Genomic DNA, 17,676 nt, shown 5'->3' on the forward strand with positions numbered 1-17,676 from the left:
AAGAGAGAGACTGTGCCAGAGCAATGATCTAGCCAGGAGATCACCTGAATCAAATTATCGGCAGCGGCCTCCACCCCTAAGAAAACAGTGTGCGCAATAGAGATGCTCTACAGACCCATCTTGGGTCAGGGTCATCTTCCACCTCCTTTGGTTTTGGCAAGCCCATTGATCCTCCAGCCAGTCTTTACACTCCAGGCACGTGAACACGAAGGAAAACTGTTGTCTGCTGGACCAAGCAGCAATATGACAGCACACACATGCATCACGCAGGATTGTTCCATGAACAAGCGCACAAATAAACACAGTAACACACCAAACCCCAACATGAAGCTAAGAAACATCACAAACAGAAAGCACAGAAACACAAGGTCAGTTCTGGTCGTTGAAAGTGGCTGTCCAATTAAGGCCCTGGCTAAAACAAGAATAAAGAGTCAACCATGAGGGAGAATGGTCGCACCACCCCCTTTTCCCGTTCCCTCCTTATTCTTTACCACACTGGATCTGTTATCTTCTTCCAGCTGGGATCAGCGGAAGCTGAACTACTATTTAAAAGGACAAAGGTCTGTATTTGTGTCAGCGCAAATGGGTCCTCTTGTGCATGTACAAAATGTCATTATTCATGTTACAGAGAGACAAACTATATCTAACACATTTAAGGTTGAAAATGACAGGTGAAGGGATAGTATCTAAAAAGAATTTCATTAGGAAAAGAATTATTTCAATCTTTATTCTATCTTAAGATCTATCTCAGTTCTTGCCAAATTTTACCTTGGCATTGAATAACCTCCCCAGACCATATAGCCAAAACTCAATCAACCAATTCAAATCCATAAACTGAAAACAGGCATTGCAAAATGTGAGCTCTCAGGTTATATAAACAGGGCAAATCTTACATAGCCTAAATCAGTAAGGACAAGACCTATAATAAGCACACTAAGTAAAAATCACATCTGAAATAAACTGTCATAGTTGGCAAAGGTAAAGGTACATGATATCCTCTAAAAACAAAAGCTCAACTCTGAAGATGCCTCTCCTACTAGTTTAAATAGGTAATATAAAAGGGTATTGAATATTGCAACAAGTTATGTAACCACCCTAGTAAAACGCTAAAATTCAAAGCTGAATAGACTCTTCACCAAACCCCAGTGCTTTTCCATATATCCATCTTACACTAACCCCTTATGGACTACTGTAAAAATGAAGTCTTAATGCAGTTGCGGAATGGGATTCTTAACACACCAAAACAAACCATTACTACATAAATCAACCACACAAATTACCAATATTTGTGGTATGTGGGGTTGATTTTTAAAGATCTGTCTGGGGAGTTCCTAAATACTTGTACAAAAATTTATTTAATGTCCTTTCATTTGCCATCTTTAAAACAAACTACTAAGCTCAAGTACAATGTTTTCTGATCAAAAGTAGGCAAAAATTTCTATTTATAGTCTAATATTTAAAATCACTTGCATAGCTAAATATAATCTATGAACTTGAAGTTCTATTTATTGAAAGGACACCATCATCTAAAACCCAGTATCAATATAATCTATGAACTTAGTTCTAGTTATTGAAAGGGCAACATCATCTAAAACCCAGTATCAATAACTATTAATTCATTTTACATTAATATATGTTAACCTGAAGCTTTGTATATGCAATATTGGTTTGTTATATCACAAAAATGGTCATAAAGTACCCATTTAGGACATTCATTTTACAGATATTTGATAATCTTTAACTTTTTTAGTGATGAAATTCCTTATATAACTTTTTTTTATATTTATCATTTCATTATGTTTCTCTCAATTATTGTACAGTATATTAAATAAACAAGAATTTATAAATACATACGGTACTTGGTACTACTGGATTCTTCAATCAGTCTTCAAAGTTTTAAGCATTATTGTAATTGATTCAAAGCTTGTTCCATCCAACAATGTCTCTACATATATCTGCAAAAGAAAAATGTTGTTGAAAGATACTGAATCGTTAAAGATAGGATATACAATAGTCTCTTAGTAGCCTATTTTCACAGCCATGGATGTCATGTGTTGGGCTAAGGTACTGTGTCGTGTTATTTACTGCAATTAAAAAAAATTATATTTTAATTATAAAATAAATTTTTGAATATACTTACCCGGTGAATATATATAGCTGCAACTCTGTTGCTCGACAGACAAAAAACTGTAAAAAACTCGCCAGCGATCGCTATACAGGTTGCGGGTGTGCCCATCAGCGCCAACTGTCGGCCAGATACCATACTCAATGTAAACAAAGACTCAATTTCTTCTCATCCCACTGCGTCTCTATTGGGGAGGAAGGGAGGGTCGTTTAATTTATATATTCACCGGGTAAGTATATTCAAAAATTTATTTTATAATTAAAATATCATTTTTAAATATTTAACTTAGCCGGTGAATATATATAGCTGATTCACACCCAGGGTGGTGGGTAGAGACCAGTTAAATATGTTTACATCTTATGAGCTAAGAGTTTTTATTTCATTTTAGAAGTTATCAATATAACAAAAACAAAATAAATAGGTACCTGGTAAGGAAGTTGACTTAGACGATTACTCTGCCTTATAAGTACGTCTTCCTTACGGAGCCTCGCGATCCTCTTAGGATGCTGACAGACCCCTAGGAGCTGAAGTATCAAGGGCTGCAACCCATACAACAGGACCTCATCAAACCCCTAATCTGGGCGCTCTCAAGAAATGACTTTGACCACCCGCCAAATCAACCAGGATGCGAAAGGCTTCTTAGCCTTCCGGACAACCCATAAAAACAACATTAAAAACATTTCAAGAGACAGATTAAAAGGATATGGAATTAGGGAATTGTAGTGGTTGAGCCCTCACCCACTACTGCACTCGCTGCTACGAATGGTCCCAGAGTGTAGCAGTTCTCGTAAAGAGACTGGACATCCTTCAAGTAAAATGACGCAAACACTGACTTGCTTCTCCAATAGGTTGCGTCCATTATACTTTGCAGAGATCTATTTTGCTTAAAGGCCACGGAAGTTGCTACAGCTCTAACTTCGTGCGTCTTCACTTTAAGCAAAGCTCGGTCTTCCTCACTCAGATGTGAATGAGCTTCTCGTATTAACAATCTGATAAAGTATGACAAAGCATTCTTTGACATAGGCAAGGATGGTTTCTTAACTGAACACCATAAAGCTTCAGATTGGCCTCGTAAAGGTTTAGTATGCTTTAAATAGAACTTAAGAGCTCTAACAGGGCATAAGACTCTTTCTAGTTCATTGCCTACGATCTCCGATAAGCTGGGAATATCGAAAGATTTAGGCCAAGGCCGAGAAGGCAGCTCATTTTTGGCTAGAAAACCAAGTTGCAGCGAACAAGTAGCTTTTTCCGACGAAAATCCAATGTTCTTGCTGAAGGCATGAATCTCACTGACTCTTTTAGCCGAAGCTAAGCATACCAGGAAAAGAGTCTTAAGAGTGAGATCTTTCAGGGAGGCTGACTGTAACGGCTCAAACCTGTCTGACATGAGGAATCTTAGTACCACGTCTAAATTCCATCCAGGGGTAGCCAAACGACGCTCCTTGGTGGTCTCAAAAGACTTAAGGAGGTCTTGCAGATCTTTATTGTTGGAAAGATCTAAGCCTCTATGCCGGAAGACCGATGCCAACATGCTTCTGTAGCCCTTGATAGTGGGAGCTGAAAGGGATCGTCCTTTTCTCAGGTATAAGAGAAAATCAGCTATTTGAGCTACAGAGGTACTGGTCGAGGATACAGAAACTGACTTGCACCAGTCTCGGAAGACTTCCCACTTCGATTGGTAGACTCTAATGGTAGACGCTCTCCTTGCTCTAGCAATCGCACTGGCTGCCTCCTTCGAAAAGCCTCTAGCTCTCGAGAGTCTTTCGATAGTCTGAAGGCAGTCAGACGAAGAGCGTGGAGGCTTTGGTGTACCTTCTTTACGTGTGGCTGACGTAGAAGGTCTACCCTTAGAGGAAGACTTCTGGGAACGTCTACTAACCATCGAAGTATCTCGGTGAACCATTCTCTCGCGGGCCAGAGGGAGCAACTAACGTCAACCTTGTCCCTTCGTGAGAGGCGAACTTCTGCAGTACCTTGTTGACAATCTTGAACGGTGGGAATGCGTAGAGATCCAGATGTGACCAATCTAGGAGGAAGGCATCTATATGTATTGCTGCTGGGTCCGGGACTGGGGAGCAATAGATTGGAAGCCTCTTGGTCAGCGAGGTTGCAAAGAGATCTATGGTTGGTTGACCCCAAGTGGCCCAAAGTCTCTTGCACACATCCTTGTGGAGGGTCCATTCGGTTGGAATTACTTGCCCTTTCCGACTGAGACAATCTGCTATGACGTTCAAGTCGCCTTGGATGAACCTCGTTACTAGGGAGATGTCTTGACCTTTTGACCAGATGAGCAGGTCCCTTGCGATCTCGTACAACGTCAGTGAGTGGGTACCTCCTTGTTTGGAGATGTACGCCAAGGCCGTGGTGTTGTCCGAGTTTACTTCCACCACTTTGCCTCGAAGGAGATACTCGAAGCTTTTCAAGGCCAGATGAACTGCCAACAGCTCCTTGCAGTTGATATGCATGCTCCTTTGACTCGAGTTCCACAGGCCTGAGCATTCCCGACCGTTCAGTGTCGCGCCCCAGACCAAGTCCGATGCGTCCGAGAAGAGAACGTGGTTGGGAGTCTGAACAGCCAGGGGAAGACCCTCTCTTAGGTTGATATTGTCCTTCCACCAAGTCAGACAAGACTTTATCTTTCCGGAAATCGGGATCGAGACCGCCTCTAGCGTCTTGTCCTTTTTCCAGTGAAAAGCCAGATGGTATTGAAGAGGACGGAGGTGTAGTCTTCCTAGTGATACAAATTGTTCCAGGGATGACAGCGTCCCTATCAGACTCATCCACAGCCTGACTGAGCAGCGTTCCTTCTTCAGCATCTTCTGGATGGATAGCAGGGCTTGATCTATTCTGGGGGCCGACGGAAAAGCCCGAAAAGCTAGACTGTGAATCTCCATCCCTAAATACAGAATAGTTTGGGATGGGACCAGTTGCGACTTTTCCAAATTGACTAGGAGTCCCAATTCCTTGGTCAGATCTAGAGTCCACTTTAGATCCTTCAGACAGCGACGACTGGAAGAGGCTCTGAGAAGCCAGTCGTCCAAATAAAGGGAGGCTCGGATGTCCGATAAGTGGAGGAATTTGGCTACATTCCTCATCAGCCTCGTAAACACGAGAGGAGCTGTGCTTAGGCCAAAGCACAGGGCCCGAAACTGGTAAACCACATCTTCGAGGCGAATCTCAGAAAAGGTTGGGAGTCTGAGTGAATGGGGATATGGAAGTAGGCGTCCCTTAGGTCTAGCGAAACCATCCAGTCTTCCTTCCTGACCGCTGCTAAGACTGACTTTGTGGTCTCCATAGAGAACTTCGTCTTTGTGACAAAGACATTCAGAGCACTGACGTCTAGCACCGGTCTCCAACCTCCTGTCTTCTTCGCAACTAGGAAGAGACGGTTGTAAAATCCCGGTGATCGAAGGTCCGAGACTTTGACCACCGCTCCCTTCTCTAGCAAAAGAGACACTTCCAGTTTCAGGGCTTGTCTCTTTTCTTCAGGACTCCGGACGTGAATGAGGCAGCTAGCTCATTGGACCCATCACGGACGGCCTTGTCCATGCAGGACATAATGAGCAAGGAAATATCCTTATCTGTCGAAGAGATTTTCCTGCTCAGGGCTCCTAAGCACCAGTCTAAAAAGTTAAAGACTTCGAAAGCCCCAAATATTCCTTTAAGAAGGTGGTCCAGGTACGATGGTGACCAACAAACCTTCGAGCGTCTCATGGCAAGGCGGCGGGGAGAGTCTACAAGACTTGAGAAGTCGCCCTGGGCAGAGGCAGGAACTCCCAAGCCGAGAACTTCTCCCGTGGCATACCAGACGCTCGATCTAGAAGAGAGTTTAGATGGGGGAAAGGCAAATGCTGTCTTCCCTAACCTCTTCTTAGACTCTAACCAGTCTCCCAACAGCCGCAAAGCTCTCTTGGAAGAGCGTGAGAGAACGAGTTTCGTAAAGGCAGGTGCGGTAGCAGGCACTCTTAATACAAACTCTGACGGAGGAGAACGAGGAGCCACAGAAACAAAGTGGTCCGGAAACAACTCCTTGAATACAGCCATGACTTTTCTAAAGTCCAAAGATGGTTGAGTTGGCTTAGGCTCGTCCAGTTCCGAAGGTTGATCGTCTTGTGGTTCAGCAACGTCCTCATCAGATAGTTTCTCATCCGAAAACTGATGAGGAAACGGCAACGGAGTGGGCAACGTCTGGCTCGCTGAGTCCGGTCGCACTGGTGCATGCGTGACGGAGCCGGACGCAACGTCATGGAACTGCTGCACAGTCTGTGAACTGTCAACAACCATGGGTGCGCGAGGACGCACAGCGTCCACCCGAGACTGTCTAGACCGTCTGGGTTGTGCAGTCAACATCATACCGGGTTGCGGAGGTTGACGCACCGCGTCAAAACAAGTCACCTCTGATGGTTGTTGAACGTCCTGAACGTCAACAACCACCTCCGTGCGTCGCCTAACGTCAACGTGCGGCTGGCAACCCACACTGGGTCGCATGGGAGGAGGAACCACCTCAACTGGTAGACGCGAGAAGGTAACCTCAGCGTCAACAGGACGCACAACAGACCGCTTGGAAGGTTGTTGGGCAGAAGGTTCAGCAGCAACCTTCTCCGAATTAAAGTCCTCCATCAAGGACGCAAGCTTGGACTGCATGTCTTGCAGCAAAGCCCATTTAGGGTCTACGGGAGCAGGTGCGGCAACAGACGGGGTTAGCGACTGAGGCGGTACCACTTTGCCTCTCTTAGGCGGTGAGCAGTCATCAGATGACGGCAACGAGTCCGAACTGACCCAGTGGCTACAACCGGGACGTTGGACTTGTCCTGAAGGGACCGACTTACGTTTTAAAGGTCGTGAGACCTTGGTCCAAAGTTTCTTACGAGAAACACCTTCGGACGACGAGGTAAAAACGGGCTCTCTCGTCTTACGTAGGTAGGGGCGATCTTGGGGAGATACGCCTGATACTATGGAGGGAACGTCTGTTCGCTGATCAAGGCCTATCGAACCCATGCGTCGTACAACATTGCTTCTCCCCTGGGCTTGGGAGCTTGCAAGAGGTCCCGGACTAGGAGGACGACAGGCACGAACAGACGAACCCTCAAGCGCAACACTGTTCACAACACTTTCACTAGGCACTTTCTCACTTCCCGCGGCACTTTGGCACTTTAGCTCCTTAACATCCGCCATGAGTTGATTGCGGTCACTTGCAAGGGACTCAACTCTCTCCCCCAAGGCATGGATAGCACGCATCATGTCAGCCATCGATGGTTCCTGAGTGCTAGGAGGGGGGTTAGGAACAACCACTACAGGGGAAGGAATAGGTTGAGGGGCATGAGGAGAGGAAAAATCTATCGACCTAGAAGAACTTCTCAAATTCGATAAAATCGAATTCCGAAAGGCCCACGCATTCCTCACACCGATCTTCCAATTGACAGGTTTTACCCCGACAATTGGAACAAACAGTGTGAGGGTCGAGAGAAGCCTTTGGAAGACGCCTAGAACAGTCCCTAGCATTGCATTTTCTAAACTTGGGAACTTGTGAAAGGTCAGCCATTTTGAATTGGTCAAGGGAAAATTCCAAAAAACGGTCTAAGTCATCAACAATGAATCCGATACAAAAAAGAGTTCAAGGATTTATTTGAAGAAAAACCCTGCACAGCGAAAGCTCAAAACCAAAATAGAGTACTTAACCAAAGATGATGGAAAAAAACTCCAGGTTCAACAGCGAGTAAAGTACGTCTTGTCGACACGTCGACAGAGAAGAAATTGAGTCTTTGTTTACATTGAGTATGGTATCTGGCCGACAGTTGGCGCTGATGGGCACACCCGCAACCTGTATAGCGATCGCTGGCGAGTTTTTTACAGTTTTTTGTCTGTCGAGCAACAGAGTTGCAGCTATATATATTCACCGGCTAAGTTAAATATTTAAAACTGCCGTTTGCATTATGATCCATTATACCTGTGGTTCATAAATAGATATGATCCCTGTTCCTTTATTTATTACCATTATCCAAATTTTAAAATAAATAATGATACTTGTTCCTTTATTTATTACCATTATCCCAATTTTACGATATGTTATAGCTGGTGCTTATTTTGAAATGCATGTACAGTATGGGATATATTTATATGGAGAGAAATATACAGTACTGCACTAGATTACTGTATAGCTACAGTACTGTACAGCAGTACCTTGGTTTACGAATAACTGCGAGACGAACAAATCTGGATACTGTACAATCATACAAATTCAAATTGGATTACAAGTATTGCATCAGTCTGCGAGTAAAAAATTTGCTTCGTATGAGCATTTTTGATGGACAAGTTCTGTAAGAACAAGACTATCCCTTGAAATGTAGAATTCCTCTGGTGCAATGAAATACTATCTGCTAGTCTTAAATCAATGTGCTTTAAATGTTTGATGAATAACATACTGTCTACAGTATTAACTCGGATGTGTGTCTTTCTGTAATCACTTTTTAAACTAGATATGTCTAAAAAACCAGGCATGTGTCCTTGGTAATATATTTTCTTATTTGAGGAGAGGTCAGACTAAAGTTGTTAGGTATTTTGTAGAAGGGGAAACAGTTGAAAGCTTTTGAAGAAGGAAAATAAAAACTGATAAGTGTTAGGTAAGTAATTACGATTTGAGGTTCATAAAAACCTTGCCTGTACAGGTACAATGCTAGCTGGCAAGAACAATAGAAAAACATACAGTGGCAGCTTATCGGATGGGTGCACTAATAAGTGAGATTACGGCATTTACAGTGATTATTTCACAAAGCTATATTAATCTCTTCCCACTGCATATAGCTGGAAAGCTCCACCAACAAGGTGGCATTGATCCAGCCATCCATATCTACTCCAACAACAGCACGTACAAATTCCATCATGCCAGAATGAGAAATGACATGGAAGTCCTTTACGGCTTAGCATGAGACCATGATGGAGTGTTGCATATAATAACTTTTTCATCTAATTTTCATTAAGTTAAATACTTTTAAAGTATCATTTATATTTTTCATTGTGAATTATTTTGTACTGATTTCAGTTATTAGGTTATAAATTGTTCAATAATTAGCATCAGGATGCCAGAAAACCTCAAATTAATCAATAATTAACATTAAAAGACCTTTTAAATTAATGTACACTATATGTTTATTTATAGATGTGTGGAATGCATTAAGTAAACTATTTCCAAAGGAAAATTGTGATAGATTACAAGCAATTTAGTTTTAACGCACACTCCAAGAACATATTAATCTCGTAAACCAAGGTACTACTGTACAGTATATGGAAAAGCAACTTATATGAAATTTCAATACACATTAATAATACTTTTAAAAAATGTCGCATTAATTATAATGGATGTGCTAGTTGGTTCAATAGTTAAAACAGACTCACTCAATGCTACACTCATATCATGTATATCTGTTAAGGCCATCTACACCCCTTGGAGTTAAATATAAATTATACCAGCCCCAAAAATAGTGTATTTGTGAAAAGTAATGGAATCTGAATAATCATTTGACTTAGGAGTAGAAAATTCTCCTTTAATCTTAAAACTTAATGGGCACAAATCTTATTTATCAAAATTAGTCCTAAATAAAAATAATAAATTCGACCAATTACAAGAATAAAAGACTATGACGAAAGCAGTTACCACTAGGGCTTCAGTACTTGGTATTAAACCTTCAGTCTATATTCCATTCCAATATTACACTTTTAAAATACATACACAGGGTTTAAATGCATACAAATTACAATGTGGGATTTTCTTTGATATAAAGAGAACATTTGACCCTACTTGCATACCATAACAAGGTTACTGCATTTACAACTTGATTGTTTTAATACTGTACTAGAAGTCTACGCCTATTGGAAGGCAAAGAAAAAAAAAACTGGAAGATTTATAGTTTTGAAGTACACAATAATGTAAGTCAGGCTTTGAGAAAGGAGCAATAAGACCTCAGGGGAGAGTTCTTTTTGTCAAACAGGGCCATCACTTATCGGCCATAAAGGGATACTTATACAATGCTTCCCAAAATGGCAACATTTCATTTAGCTAATCTAACTGCTGTGCTTGTAAGAGCCTGGAACCCAGTTAGTATGAAATAGATACAAATCATGGCTATCAATGTGTTCTTGATGTCTAGAAAAACCAACATTGCTGCTAAAACACCTCTAAGTAGGTTCAATACATTAGTTCTGAATCTAATAAAGTAAAAACAAACCCAATCATGGGTTCCATCAATACGTGGAGAAGAATTTTGGCAAACCTAGACAATAATTATCATTTCAAAATATTCAGCAGATCAACTTGTCCAAGATAGAGGGTGAAGTGGTAACTTACACGGATAGTCCTTTTGAAGAGTAGAAAGAGGACTATGCTTGATCAGGGATTCAATGTCTTCAGTTGCATTTTCATGAGTTTTTGTTAGGAATATCCTCAAATTTTCATATTTATTGTTTTTACATATTTTAATGCATATGGATTTCTTATCATTTTCTTTTGTGAGTACACTGCCATTATACTGATTTAGGGCTTAATGGGCCATTTCTTAGCATTATTACTGATTTTTAAGTACAGTACAGTAATTGATTGCGAAGAGTTGTTGTTAATGGGCACCATAGTGACTATAGGAATGTGATATCTGGTGTTCCTCAGAGTAGTATTCTTGGCCCATTATTTCTCATACTATATACACATGACATGTGATTGGCCTAGAAAACGAGCTTGTTGCATATACAGATGATGCTACACTCTTTGCGTCAATTCCATCTCCTGAATGTAGATCTGGGATTGCTGAATCCCTTAATAGAGATCTAGCAAAAATTAGTGTATGGTGCAAATTATGGGGCGTTAAGTTGAATCCTAACAAAACACAAAGTATGATTGTAAGTAGCTCAAGGACAGTTAATCCTCAATTTCAGGCTCTCATGATTGATAATGTTTCTTTAACTCTGTATGTATGACTCACAATTTTAGGTGTGATTCTCGACATCAAATTTACTTTTGAGAAGCACATAAAGTCTGTGTCTTCTTCAATTGCACAAAATATTGGCTTATTGAGAAAGTATTTTAAGATTTTCGGTGATCAATCTATCCTGAAGAAGTGTTTCGAGTATTGTTCTCCTGTCTGGTCTTCAGCAGCTGATTCTCATCTTAATTTGTTGGACAGGAACTTACAGTCTATTAAATTTCTTATTCCTGATCTAGATATTATTCTCTGGCAATTGGTTTGTTATGCATGTTGCATGAGATTTTTCATAATTCTGATCATCCTTTACATTCAGATCTTCCCAAACAGTTCCATCCTGTTCTTAATACTAGGCATGTAGTTAATTCTAATAGTCATGCGTTCTCCATCACGAGGCTCAATACTACACAGTATTCTAGAGGTTTTATTCCAGCTGTGACCAAGTTGTGGAATGACCTTCCTAATCGGAAAGTTGAATTGGTAAAACTTCAAAAGTTCAAACTTGCAGGAGATATTTTTATGTTGATCAGGATGACATAAGTCTTTTTATAGTTTATATATGAAATATCTGTTTTGGTGTTACTACTGTTTTTGAAATATTTTATTTTATTCATTCATCATTTCTCATGTCGTTTATCCATTTCCTTATTTCCTTTCCTCACAGGGCTATTTTTCCCTGTTGGAGCCCTTGGGCTTAAAGTACAGTATCTTGCTTTTCCAACTAGGGTTGTAGCTTATCTAGTAGTAGTAGTAGTAGTAGTACTAGTAGTAGTAATAATAATAATAATAATAATAATAATAATAATAATAATAATAATAATAATAATAATAATAATAATGATAATGAGGAATGACAACGAAGCACTACCACTGGATATTGCTGACTGTCTGACAAGTCCAAAGCTACCAGTCCAAATCCTGGAACTCATTCCACCATAAACCTACCCCGCCCCCACCCCAAATGTCATTTGAAAAGTATTGTGTCAACATCTAAACACCTGTTGCCTGACGATTGCATTCACTTTACAGCACATCTTTGTAAAAATGTTATTTTTATTAATAAAATAAATTTTTGAATATACTTACCCGATAATCATGTAGCTGTCAACTCCGTTGCCCGACAGAATTCTATGGAGGGATACGCCAGCTATCACAATACTAGAAGGGGGTGTACTTACCAGCGCCACCTGTGGCCAGGTACTCAATCATTTGTTGTTGACACCTCCTCAATTATTCCTCGGTCCACTGGTTCTCTCTGGGGAGGAAAGGGAGGGTCGATTAAATCATGATTATCGGGTAAGTATATTCAAAAATTTATTTTATTAATAAAAATAACATTTTTCAATATTAAACTTACCCGATAATCATGTAGCTGATTCACACCCAGGGAGGTGGGTGAAAACCAGTGTACAAGATTAAAGGATAGCTAAGTATCCCATATTTCATATAACAGTTATCTCAAATAACAATGAAATAATAAGTACCTGGTAAGGAAGTCGAATAGAACCGTTACTCTGCCTCTTTATTTAAAGGTCGTCTTCCTTACTGAGCGCAGCGTTCCTCTTGGAGGCTGAATCAACCCAAAGGTGCCAAAGTACACGGGGTTGCAACCCCTACTAAAGGACCTCTACCAAACCTTTAACCCAGGCGCTTCTCAAGAATGAATAGACCACCCGCCAAATCCAAGGATGCGGAAGGCTTCTTAGCCTACCGTAACAACCATAAAAAACAACAATAAAAGTATTCAAGAGAAAGGTTAAAAAAAAGGTTATGGGATTAAGGGAATGTAGTGGCTGAGCCCTCACCTACTACTGCACTCGCTGCTACGAATGGTCCCAGGGTGTAGCAGTTCTCGTAAAGAGACTGGACATCTTTCAGATAAAATGATGCAAACACTGACTTGCTCCTCCAATAGGTTGCATCCATTATGCTCTGCAGAGAACGGTTTTTATTAAAGGCCAACGAAGTAGCTACAGCTCTTACTTCGTGGGTCCTTACCTTCAGCAATGCAAGGTCTTCCTCCTTTAAGTGAGAATGTGCTTCTCTGATCAGAAGCCTTATATAGTACGAAAGCCCATTCTTGGACATGGGTCTCGAGGGTTTCTTGATGGCACACCATAAGGCTTCTGACTGTCCTCGAATAGGTTTAGACCTCTTCAGATAATATTTGAGAGCTCTGACAGGGCAAAGAACTCTCTCAAGTTCGTTACCTACCATGTTGGAGAGGCTAGGTATTTCGAACGATCTAGGCCAAGGACGTGAAGGAAGCTCGTTCTTTGCTAGGAATCCAAGCTGAAAAGAACATGTCGCAGATTCGGTTGTGAAACCAATGTTCTTGCTGAAGGCATGAACCTCACTGACTCTCTTAGCTGTTGCAAGGCAAACGAGAAAAGCAGTCTTGAGGGTAAGATCCTTGAAGGAAGCTGACTGGAGAGGTTCGAACCTAGATGTCATAAGGAACCTTAAGACTACGTCTAGATTCCAGCCTGGAGTGGAAAGACGACGTTCTTTAGACGTCTCAAAAGACTTGAGAATGTCTTGAAGGTCCTTGTTGGAAGACAGGTCCAAACCTCTGTGGCGGAGAACTGAGGCCAACATGCTCCTATATCCTTTAATCGTAGGTGTTGAAAGGGATCTCTCATTCCTAAGATGTAGAAGGAAGTCAGCTATTTGGATCACAGAGGTATTGGTAGAGGATATTGAATTGGCTCTACACCAGCTTCGGAAGACCTCCCACTTAGACTGGTAGACTCTACGAGTGGAAACTCTTCTAGCTCTGGCAATCGCACTGGCTGCCTCCTTCGAAAAGCCTCTAGCTCTAGCGAATCTTTCGACAGTCTGAAGGCAGTCAGCCGAAGAGCGTGGAGGTTTGGGTGCAACCTGTCTACGTGAGGTTGACGTAGAAGGTCCACTCTTAGAGGTAGAGTCCTGGGGAAGTCGACTAGCCATTGAAGTACCTCTGTGTACCATTCTCTTGCAGGCCAAAGGGGAGCAACCAGCGTCAGCCGTGTCCCTTCGTGCGAGACGAATTTCTGCAGAACTTTGTTTATTATCTTGAACGGAGGGAATGCGTACAGGTCGAGATGGGACCAGTTCAGAAGAAAAGCATCCACATGAACCGCTGCAGGGTCTGGAACAGGGGAACAATAAAGCGGAAGTCTCTTGGTTATGGAGGTGGCAAACAGATCTATGGTAGGTTGACCCCACAAGGTCCAAAGTCTGTTGCACACACTCTTGTGGAGGGTCCATTCCGTGGGAATGACCTGATTCCTTCTGCTGAGGCGATCCGCTGAAACATTCATGTCGCCCTGGATGAACCTCGTGACCAGAGTGAGGTTTAGACCTCTTGACCAAATGAGGAGGTCCCTTGCGATCTCGTAAAGGCTCCTCGAATGAGTCCCTCCTTGCTTGGAGATGTAAGCCAAGGCTGTGGTGTTGTCTGAATTCACCTCCACCACTTTGCCTAGCAGGAGGGACTTGAAGTTCAGCAGGGCTAGATGAATTGCTAACAGTTCCTTGCAGTTGATGTGGAGTAATCCTTGTTCCTTGTTCCATACTCCTGAGCATTCCCGTCCGTCCAAGGTCGCACCCCAGCCCGAGTCCGATGCATCTGAGAAGAGATGAAGATTGGGGGTCTGGATGGCCAATGATAGACCCTCCTTGAGAAGGAGATTGTGCTTCCACCACAGGAGAGTGGTCTTCATCTCTTGGTTGATAGGGATAGAGACTGCTTCTAGAGTCGAGCCCTTGTCCCAATGAGCAGCAAGATGGAATTGAAGAGGGCGGAGGTGGAGTCTTCCTAGCTCGACAAACAGGGCCAGTGATGAGAGGGTCCCTGTGAGACTCATCCACTGTCTCACTGAGCAATTGCTCCTCTTCAGCATGCTCATGATGCACTCTAGGGCTTGGTTTATCCTGGGGGCCGATGGAAAAGCCCGAAAATCCTGACTCTGAATCTCCATTCCCAGGTACACAATGGATTGGGAGGGAATGAGTTGAGATTTCTCTATATTGACTAATAGACCTAGGTCTCTGATTAAGTCTAAAGTCCAATTGAGGTTCTCCAGACAACGACGACTCGTGGAGGCTCTCAACAGCCAGTCGTCTAGGTAGAGGGAGGCTCTGATGTTCGATAAGTGTAGGAATTTCGCTACATTCCTCATCAAATGAGTAAAGACCATAGGAGCTGTGCTTAGGCCAAAACACAGGGCTTGGAACTGATAGACAACCTTTCCGAAAACGAATCTCAGGAAAGGTTGGGAGTCTGGATGAATGGGAACGTGAAAGTATGCATCTTTCAAGTCCAACGAGACCATCCAGTCCTCCTGTCTGACCGCTGCTAAGACCGACTTGGTCGTCTCCATCGTGAACGTCTGCTTGGTGACATACTCGTTGAGAGCTGACGTCCAGCACCGGTCTCCAACCTCCTGTCTTCTTGGCCACAAGAAAGAGACGGTTGTAGAAGCCCGGGGATTGATGGTCCCGGACTATAACCACTGCCTTCTTCTGCACAAGTAGCGACACCTCCTGTTGCAATGCTAGCCTCTTGTCCTCTTCTTTGTAGTTGGGAGAGAGGTTGATGGGCGATGTGGTCAGAGGTGGTTTGAGGCAGAATGGAATCCTGTAACCGAACCTCAGCCAACTGACAGACTGTGCGTCTGCACCTCTCTTCTCCCAGGCTCGCCAGAAGATCTTGAGCCTGGCTCCTACTGTTGTCTGGAGAAACTGAGAGTCAGTTCTTTCCCTTAGATGGCCTGGATCCTTTCCTAGACTTGCTCCTGTGAGAGTCTGGACGGGAGCTTCCTCGGCTGGGGGCTCTACCACGAAAGGGCGGTATGAACCTAGTAGCCGGGGTATCAGCCACTGGGGAGCGATAAGTCTTGGGGACTGAGGTGGCAACCTTAGACTTACGAGCCGAAGAGGCTACAAGATCGTGCGTGTCCTTTTGTATCAGGGCAGCAGACAAGTCCTTAACTAGCTCCTCGGGAAAGAGGAACTTTGAGAGTGGAGCAAAAAGGAGTTGTGACCGTTGGCAAGGTGTAATGCTGGCGGAAAGGAAGGTACACAGTTGTTCCCTTTTCTTCAACACCCCTGATACAAATAACGACGCTAGCTCGCCCGATCCATCTCTGATGGCCTTATCCATGCAGGACATTAATAGCATGGCAGAATCTTTGTCCGCAGGAGAGGTTTTCTTGCTGAGGGCCCCCAGGCACCAGTCGAGAAAGTTGAACATTTCAAATGCTCTGAACAACCCTTTCAGTAAATGATCCAGGTCTGAGAAGGTCCAACAAACCTTCGAGCGTCTCATAGCAGTTCTCCGAGGCGAGTCCACCAGACTTGAGAAGTCAGCCTGGGCAGAGGCAGGTACTCCTAAGCCTGGTGCTTCCCCTGTGGCATACCAAACGCTAGCTTTCGAAGCGAGCTTCGTTGGAGGGAACATGAAGGAAGTCTTGCCAAGATGTTGTTTAGACTGCAGCCATTCCCCTAAGATCCTTAAAGCCCTCTTGGAGGATCTAGCTAGGACAAGCTTAGTATAGTTGGACTTAGCTTGTTGTACGCCCAGCGAAAACTCAGATGGTGGAGAGCGGGGAATAGCAGAGACAAAGTGGTCTGGGTAAATCTCCCTGAGTAGAGCCAAGACCTTACGAAAATCAATCGACGGTGGAGAAAGCTTAGATTCGTCCACGTCTGATGAGGGATCAAGGTGTGCCTCCTCATCATCCGACACCTCATCAGCAGAGTGTAGCGAAGCGATCGGACAAGAATGCTGAACCGCAGAGTCAGAACGGGTAGGAACAATAACAGTGATTTCCTCTTCCAGTAACTGTTGAGGGAAAACCTGAGGCTCAGACTGCAAAGGCTGAACAACAGACGAAGCAGAAGGCAGGCGCATGGGTGAAGGAGGTTGACTCCTAGCAAGAGAGGTTGAACCCAAGGATTGCACTGGCTGAGCGGAGGACGGAGGCGGAGTAGTCCGTTCCTGTTCCTGTGAGAAGAGCGGAGCATGATGAGGTTGAGGCTGCGCAGAACAAGGTAAAGTTCTCGCAAGCTGAGGCTCCTGAGGCGCAAGTCCAGGGTGTAGAGGAGCTTGCCTTGAGGAGGGTTGAGCTCGCTGCAGCGATGGCTGAGCAGACTGACTCACGGAGGGGAGAGGTTGTTGTACCCCAACCGAGAGTTGCACCACTGGTGGAGCAGCAAGGGGAGGCGGAGGAAGAGTGGAATAACTCTCCTGATCCCAAAGCAAGGGTTGCCTTAAAGAAGGCTGAGGCTGAACACCACTGGGAACAGCGAACTCCGAAAGTGGCTCAACATCGTACGCCTGGCAGAAGGTGCTGCGACCAGGCGGAGCAAGTGCAGGCGGGGCGAGCACAGGCGGAGCGAGAACAGGCGGAGGGAGTGTAGGCGGAGGCGGAGGTGCAACACTCTCAGCCCGACACTCACGCATCAAGTCCGAAAGCTGAGCTTGCATGGACTGAAGCAGGGTCCACTTGGGATCGGCAGAAACGATAACAGACTGAGGTAAAGTCTTAACAGTGGAGCTCTGTGGCAGAACCTTACTCCTCTTGGGCGGAGTACAGT

The 17,676-nt window shown here is 43.5% G+C and overlaps 1 long non-coding RNA gene across 1 annotated transcript in view; it reads right to left on the reverse strand.

The window, feature by feature from the left end:
* Positions 1-1,777: 1,777 nt before the first annotated feature.
* Positions 1,778-17,676, reverse strand: part of LOC137638361 (uncharacterized) — a 97,530-nt gene continuing 81,631 nt past the window's right edge. The window contains exon 3 of the long non-coding RNA XR_011044111.1: positions 1,778-1,955. This is a non-coding gene — a long non-coding RNA (uncharacterized lncRNA). The remainder of the gene's footprint in view (positions 1,956-17,676) is intronic.

Source organism: Palaemon carinicauda, chromosome 3 (genome assembly GCF_036898095.1).
Source record: "Palaemon carinicauda isolate YSFRI2023 chromosome 3, ASM3689809v2, whole genome shotgun sequence".
Classification (NCBI taxonomy): domain Eukaryota; kingdom Metazoa; phylum Arthropoda; class Malacostraca; order Decapoda; family Palaemonidae; genus Palaemon; species Palaemon carinicauda.